At 36.6% G+C, this 7456-nt stretch overlaps 1 long non-coding RNA gene across 1 annotated transcript; it reads right to left on the bottom strand.

Annotated features, from left to right (window-relative positions):
- Positions 1 to 2248: 2248 nt before the first annotated feature.
- Positions 2249 to 6513, bottom strand: LOC111095729. Its single transcript, XR_005357645.1, has 3 exons — positions 6462 to 6513; positions 3308 to 3364; positions 2249 to 2427 (listed from the first exon to the last, which is right to left on the bottom strand). It is a non-coding gene; the product is annotated as an uncharacterized LOC111095729 (long non-coding RNA).
- Between the last annotated feature and the right edge of the window lie 943 nt (positions 6514 to 7456).

Here is a 7456-nt window from a genome sequence, read left to right as displayed (position 1 = left end):
ATAATTTCTATTGCTCTGTCTCTTCTCACCTAAGATTTTATTAGGAATGTAATAGAAAAGAAAACATGCCCCAGTATACTTTGTTTTGAAATAGGAAATATAATTGCTTTATAATTTAGGGGAAATGGTTCACCATCCATTGTTTCTCTGTTCACATTTAAGGAAAATTGTTCCTTTCATCCTTTCCAAGCTTGTCTGGAAAGAAATGTCTCCATTCCATTTGATGCCATGTGTTATCTATGTCAGTAGAAGAAATTATTAAACCGAAGAGGGTTTTTCCACAGTTGTGACTGAGGGGCACCTGGGTGGCTGTCAGTTAAACATCTGCCTTCAGCTCAGGTTATGATCTCCCAGGATGGAGCTCTACAATGGGCTTCCTACTCACTGGGGAGTCTGCTTCTCCCTTTCCCTCTGCCCCTTCTCCCCACTTTTGTGCTCTTTCTGTCTCTAATAAATGAATAAAATCTTTTTTTTAAAAAAAGTTGTGGTTCATATCAAAAGGCTGCTTTGGAATGACTTTATACTGGGAACTACAAGAGAACTAGCCACTCAAAACAATAAATTTGTTTAAAAAGTAATATTGAGGACGTTTTTGGTAACCTCTCTCTGCTCAAGGGTAAGCAAAAGCCCTTCAATTACCAAAAGAAAAAATAAGCCTTCCCAAGAAGGAAAATGGGAAATCATCCTACTAGCATTCAGCATTATCAATATAAACTTAAACACATTAATTGCTCTGTGAATTTTTTGGGAAACCAGAAACTAGATCTTTTGAGAAGCTCTGTGTTTGGGTATAATCAAAGCTGATTTACCTGAACAACAATTTGCAATATATTGCCAACTGGAAACACAGCTGAATTTTTCTGCTGGCCTTAAAACACTTTAACTTTGTAGCCTCAAAAATCATAACCTTTACACATTTCCCATTCTACCTCCTTCTCATATTAATGAACTCATCACTTGAAAACCTTGAATTCCCTGTTAGAATTTTAGGCTTGAGCTTAGCAATATACTCTCTGAAATACTCATTCATTTATTAATGAAGTTTGCTCATATTTTTAAATATCAAGCTTTTAATGTCCCTCTTTCTGGTCTATTCCTCCTCCCTCAGATCCATGTACACTCTAAATCATAAACAGTATCATTTATTTTTAATTGGTATCAAAGCTTCAATGCTCTAATTGGGAGCTTTCATTTGGCTCAGACTGTGCGCTGGGGATACTCAACAAAGCTCTTGTGACAGTCTCTGAATTGCTCTGGAAGTAAGAAAATAGCATTATCTAGAAATTTCCATGAGCTATCTTTAGAAGTCACCTACTGCCCTCTTGCAAGGAAGCTTACTCTCTGGATCTCCTGAATTACCTGGAAGGATATTTTTGGAAGGTGGAAGGGTCTTTCTAATTTATTAGATGTAAGATTGGAACTTCTCTGTAGGCCAGGCTGCTCTGAAAGATAAAGGCCTTTCTTGGGCAGGGCTGTCTGTAGGAGACACAGAAATCTTCCTTGTTGGGGACACAGTCTGTCACCTGTATAAGTAGCTACAAATTCCATTTCTTCCCATAGTTACTCATTACATTTCTCATCACTATGCACTCTGTGTCTTATTCTGCATTTCAAAGTGAAAAAAAAAGGGGGGGGGGAAGTGAACGATGATAAAATAGTCAAAGATTACATAATCAAAGGCAGAACTCAAACCATAAAACAAGTTGCTACAGTAAAACCACCAAACCCCAGCTGGATAAAAACACTACCAAGAGAGGTGAAATCTTCTGACTAAGTTTGGTTCATCGAAAGGAAAGTATTTTTGGAAGGGAGGCCAGGCCAGAAGGCATCTCACGTGAGGGTATTAGTGGTCACACACCCTTAATACCCAGAAGAGGCAGAGCAGAGCTCCTGCCATCAGGAGCCCATAATAGGCAAAGCTCTGCCTGGCATGAGAGGCCAATCTTCCTTTCCCAATCAGTTGTGCACACGCGGCCTCGGCCTTCTTCCTTTCCCTTTTATCCTTCCTTAAATTACTACTTTGCAGAGACTGGGTCTTTAGTCATCTTCCTTTCCCTGCAATACAACACTTTGCAATAAATGCATGTCAAATTAAAAAATTCTAAATGGAAGCTGTGTTATTAATACAGGTCTTTTAATTATAAATGCACCAATGGGAAGATTTATATCTCAAATACTATATGTCAATTTTTTGAATATGAGTCTTTAAACTTGTTATTTTATGATCTGATAGTTAACTGTCATGCAGCCTTTCCTTCTTATTCTAACACCAAAAAAAGGAGAAAAAGAGAGGGGCAAGGGGGCATTTAGAAATTATGCAGCACACACAAAAAAATAATTTAGATACTTACCATGTTAATACATTTCATATTTCAAAACTCCAGTTATATTTTCTATTCCAGCACTGAATGACAGCAAAAGGCTTTCCTTTAACCAAACCAGATTGAGAAAAAAGCTGAACATATTTCCGAGAGAATCTTCAGTCATGGCTACTGAATTTTTTCTAAATTCATGGCTACTGAATTTTTTCTAAATTCATTTCCCTACTCTCAAAACAGAAAGCAAGGGAGTTAGAGCTTTTAAGGTAAAAATATCATCCCTCAAGTTCTCTGTTCAAACTAGGTTAAGTAGAAGAAGGGGAAAATATTTCTACATACAAACTTCTTTCTTTTTTTTAAATTTTATTTATTTATTCGAGAGAGACGCAGAGATGTAGGCAGAGGGAGAAGCAGGCTCCCCGCAAGAAGCCAGATGTGGGACTTGATCCCGGACACGGAATCATGCCCTGAGCTGCAGGTAGATGCTCAACTGCTGAGCCATCCAGGCGTCCCTTTACATACAAACTTCTGTCCCCACTTCCTTTTGTATGTAAAAAGTTCTGTAAAAACAGTAGTGGTAATAATCTGGAATCCTGACTATTCGCAGCTTTACACACACTACCTCCACTCCACTTCTACCATAGCATTATGCGATCAGTATTATTGTTGTCCCCACTTTACAGATAGACAAATTAAGGCTTAGAGAAGTAAAGTTAACTGGCTTAAAGTTTCTTTGGGTAACTTTCTTCTTTCTTATGAGAAAAAGGAGACCTTGTCCAAGCTCTTACATCATACGAATAAAAAAGAGAGGACTGGAACTCTTTAAAATTTTGAGGGAAATGAGGCTGAAAAAATAAATTCACATGGAAGCATGGGTGATAAGATCAGATTCCTTTCTCTTATCCCAGTAGAAAAGTATTGGCTCCTTTTCTCAAATGGAACAGAAAGAAATTTCCCATGTGATAGAGGGAGAACAAGTTTTCACTCACTAGTCATGTGGCTTTGGGCAAGATCCTCAGCCTTCTTAGGTCATGGCTTCCTTATCTCTGAAATGGAAATGAGAAAGACTTGACTCTTGTGGTAGTTTTAAGGGTTAAATGAGATGAGCTGTGAAAAGCACCAAGTATATAGTAGTCACTCAAGAAAGAAATTTACACTAAATTCTCATTGCAAGACAAAGAGACCCAGGGTTCAGGAACTAGAGTTCAGAAGTCTGTAGCCTTGGAAGAAGTGTCTCCATATTGAGAGGCTACTGGCTTCTGTCAGTATCAGAAGGGGATCATATCTGGAACCCACTTTTGCCCACCCCTACTCCACCCTCAGAAACACTGGCTTCCATCTGGCTCTTAGGACAAGTCACCTGATCCCAAGGAGGTCTCCCTTTCACTCTATTCACAGTTATAAGGACATATATGAAACACAATTTATTATACAAAGCAAGGTATATCAAAAATTCAGCGTCAGAATAGCTCTGTATTCTAAGAGCTGGGGTTTAGACCTTCTCCCTTAAAACCTCCTCACCCCAACCCTTGCTAAGCCTGGGCTTATAACCACAAAGCGATAGGCAAACATGCTGAAGCCGTCTCTCCTCATCTAACTTTGTAAGGTAGAAAGGCTCGAACAGAAAGGCATATGGAGAATGATTCAGTTTATGTCACTGCAAATTCCTTTATTGCTAAAGAGAGCCTACATTAAGAGTTATGTAAATTAATTAAACTGAGAGGTTCCACGAAACCACTCTCAACAAGGTTCACTAATTACCGATTATTATATATAGCTCAGTATCTAATGATTGCTATCTTCAGGCCTTGATTCTAATATTTCCTCTAAATAATATAGTTTAGTTCTGTACTAGAGCTCTTCCTCAATGATCAAATCCAGTGTCTTTGGGACACATGATTTAAAATAATTTTTCTATATTTCCAGTTCTTTGATTCACATTGCACAGAGGTGTTACAAGAACTCAGATAGGAAGAACTTTTTTTTAATACATCAGCATAAATAAGATTAACAACCAGGAATGCCATGAAACCTCTCATTGAGTTTGTACAGTTTCTAACATCAACTCTACAAGGAAAGTAGTTAGGAATGACATTTATGATACAACCATACAGAGGGGGGAAAATGTAAAAGACTAATAGGGGAAAAAAAGCAAACATTTTTAAATGGTTATTTTTGTGTGGTGAAATATACATAATTGCTGGCTCTTTCTGTTTTTGTTATCCTCTATATTTTAAATACTATTTTAAAAATAGAGAAAAATTCCATATTTCATAAAATCTAAGACACCATCAGTCCTTAATTTGCTTTTTTTGGGTCCGCTTTTACTACATAATTTACACACAAGAAATACCAGTTTTCAACATACAATTCAATGAGCTTTGACAAATGGATTTAGTTGTGTGGCCACCACCAAAATCATGACAAAGAACATTGCCATTGTCTCATTGTTTCTCTCATCCCTTTGTAGAGAGTCTCTTGACACTCATCCCTGGTCCTGGACAACTACTGATCTGCTTTCTATCAATACAGTGACAGGGTTTTTGCCTTTTCTAGAATTCCATGTAGTTGACACAATACCATAGGAAGATTTCTGCACCTGGCTTTTCCCTTTGAGATTCATCCATGATACTGTATGCATCCATATTTTATTCATTTTTATTGCTGAATACTATTTCATTATAGGGGTATACCACAATTTATTTATCTATTCACAGTTTGTGGACATTTGGGTTGTTTCCAATTAGGGATACTATAAACATTTGCTTACAAGTCTTTGTGAGGATCTGTTTTGATTTCTCTTTAATATCCAGAAGTGGAACTGCTGGGACATACACTAAGTGTGTTTAAAATAACGAGCTATTTTCCAAAGTAGCTGTGTACTTTGCATTCCTCTCAGCAATGCATGAGAGTTCCAGTTGTGCAATACCCTTACCAACACCTGGTTTTGTCAGTCTTTTCAATTTTAGCCATTCTGATAGGTATGTAGTGGTATAATGTTGTGGTTTTAATTTGCATTTGCTTATGACTGATCATGAGTGTAAGATGCCGTTGATATTTAATAACTAAGAAAGAAAAAAATGCTGTTGATTAAACACTCACACAGTGCTTTTTTATTACTTTTAAATTTTACTTTGTAGGCTCCTTTAAAAGTTCTCTGAGACTTCTTTAGGCATAGCCTTTTTATTATACAACCCTTATCTGTAAATAAAAAAGGGATATATAAGCAAAATTAATTGGTGAAAAAAAAGCCCTAAAACTTCTTCAAATTTAGAGTTCTGTTCTTCTAAATCACCTTTTGGCTCAGAGTTACTGATGTTAATATTTTCCACACAACACTGACTTCTATGTCAACAATGGTATTACTGAGATAGTCTTTTATTTTGGAAGTATGCACCATCATTGCTTCTGAGGTTTTCCTTCAAGCCACTAACAACATTCTGTAAATTTTGATGCTGATATTTGATCTTACAAGACTTAATTCCTTATCGAAAAAATTCCTATTCCTGAAACGGTGAAGGATTTCAGCTATCCACTCACGTCACCAGCAATGACAACCAAGATTGCAAATAGTCAGGCATTGACAACTGAGTTAACTGCCCAAAAGCAGTTATTATAAAATATCATCAAATGTAAGATATACCCCAGTTTCAGAGATATAAGAATATGTAAACAGGTGCAGCTAGGAAATAGGAAATACGGTATAAAATAAGCATACTTTGTAAAAGTGGTCTTCTTTATCTTAGATCTGTGTATTTCAACACAGAAAATACACAGATAAAAGCTGGACGTCTACCATTCTTCAACTGCATCATACAATTTACCAATCAATTAGTTACAGTCTTAAAATATGTTCCAATGGCAGTAATTTCTCTGACATTGGACATAGCAACATTTTTCTAGCTATGTCTCCTGAGGTAAGGGAAATGAAAACAAAATAAACTACTGGGACTACACCAAAATAAAAAGCTTCTATACAGTGAAGGAAACAATCAACAAAACTAAAAGACAAGCTACTAAGATAAGATATTTGCAAACGACATTCAATTAAGGACTAGTATCCAGAAATACATAAAGAACTTATATAGCTCAACACCAAAATAACCCAAATAATCCAATTAAAAATGGACAGAAGTGGAGCACCTGGGTGGCACCTGGTTAAGTATCTGACTCTTGACTTCTGCTCAGGTCATGATATCAGGGTTGTGAGATTGAACCCCACATGGCTCTATGCTGGGCGTGGAGTCTGCTTCAGATTATCTCTCTCTCTCTCTCTCCCTCTGTCTCTCTCTCTGAAAAAAAAAGAAAAGAAAAAAGGCAGAAGACATGAACAGACATTTCTCCAAAGAAGAGAAATAAATGGCCAAGAGACACATGAAAAGATGCTCAGTATCACTCATTATTAGGGAAATGCAAATCAAAACTACAATGAAATATCAACTCACACCTGTCAGAATAGCTACAATCAAAAACACAAGAAACAAGTGTTGGCAAGGACATGGAGGAAAAGAACTCTCATGCAACGTAACTAGGAAAGCAAAACAGGTCAGCCGCGGTGGAAAATGGTACGGTGGTTCCTCAAAAATTAATTTTTTATGATCAGTAATTGCACTACTGGGTATTTACCCAAAAAATACAAGAACCTTAATTTGAAGGGATATATGCACCCCTACATTTATTGCAGCATTATCTGCAAGAGCCAAACTATGGAATCAGCCCAAGTGTCCAATGATAGATGAATAGATAAAGAACATGTGATATATATATATATATATATATATATATATATATATATATATATATATAATGGAATATTATTCAGCCATAAAAATGAATGAAACCTTGCCATTTGCAACAACATGCAACAACATGGATGGAGCTAGTGAGTATAATGATAAGTGAAATAGGTCAGTCAGAGAAAACAAATACCATATTATTTCAACTCATATGTGGAATTTAAGAAACAAAACAAATGAGCAAAGGAAAAACAAAGAGAGAGACAGAGAAACCAAGAAACAGACTCTTTTCTACTGAGCACAAACAGATGGTTACCAGAGATGAGGCAGGTAGGCGGATGGGGGAAACAGGTGAAGGGGATTAAGAGTACATTTATCATAGTGAGTGCTGAGTAATGTATA

This window comes from Canis lupus, chromosome 4, assembly GCF_011100685.1.
Source record: "Canis lupus familiaris isolate Mischka breed German Shepherd chromosome 4, alternate assembly UU_Cfam_GSD_1.0, whole genome shotgun sequence".
In the NCBI taxonomy this organism is placed as follows: domain Eukaryota; kingdom Metazoa; phylum Chordata; class Mammalia; order Carnivora; family Canidae; genus Canis; species Canis lupus.
Note: the sequence above shows the minus strand (reverse complement) of the source record. Positions and strands in the feature narration are given on the sequence as shown.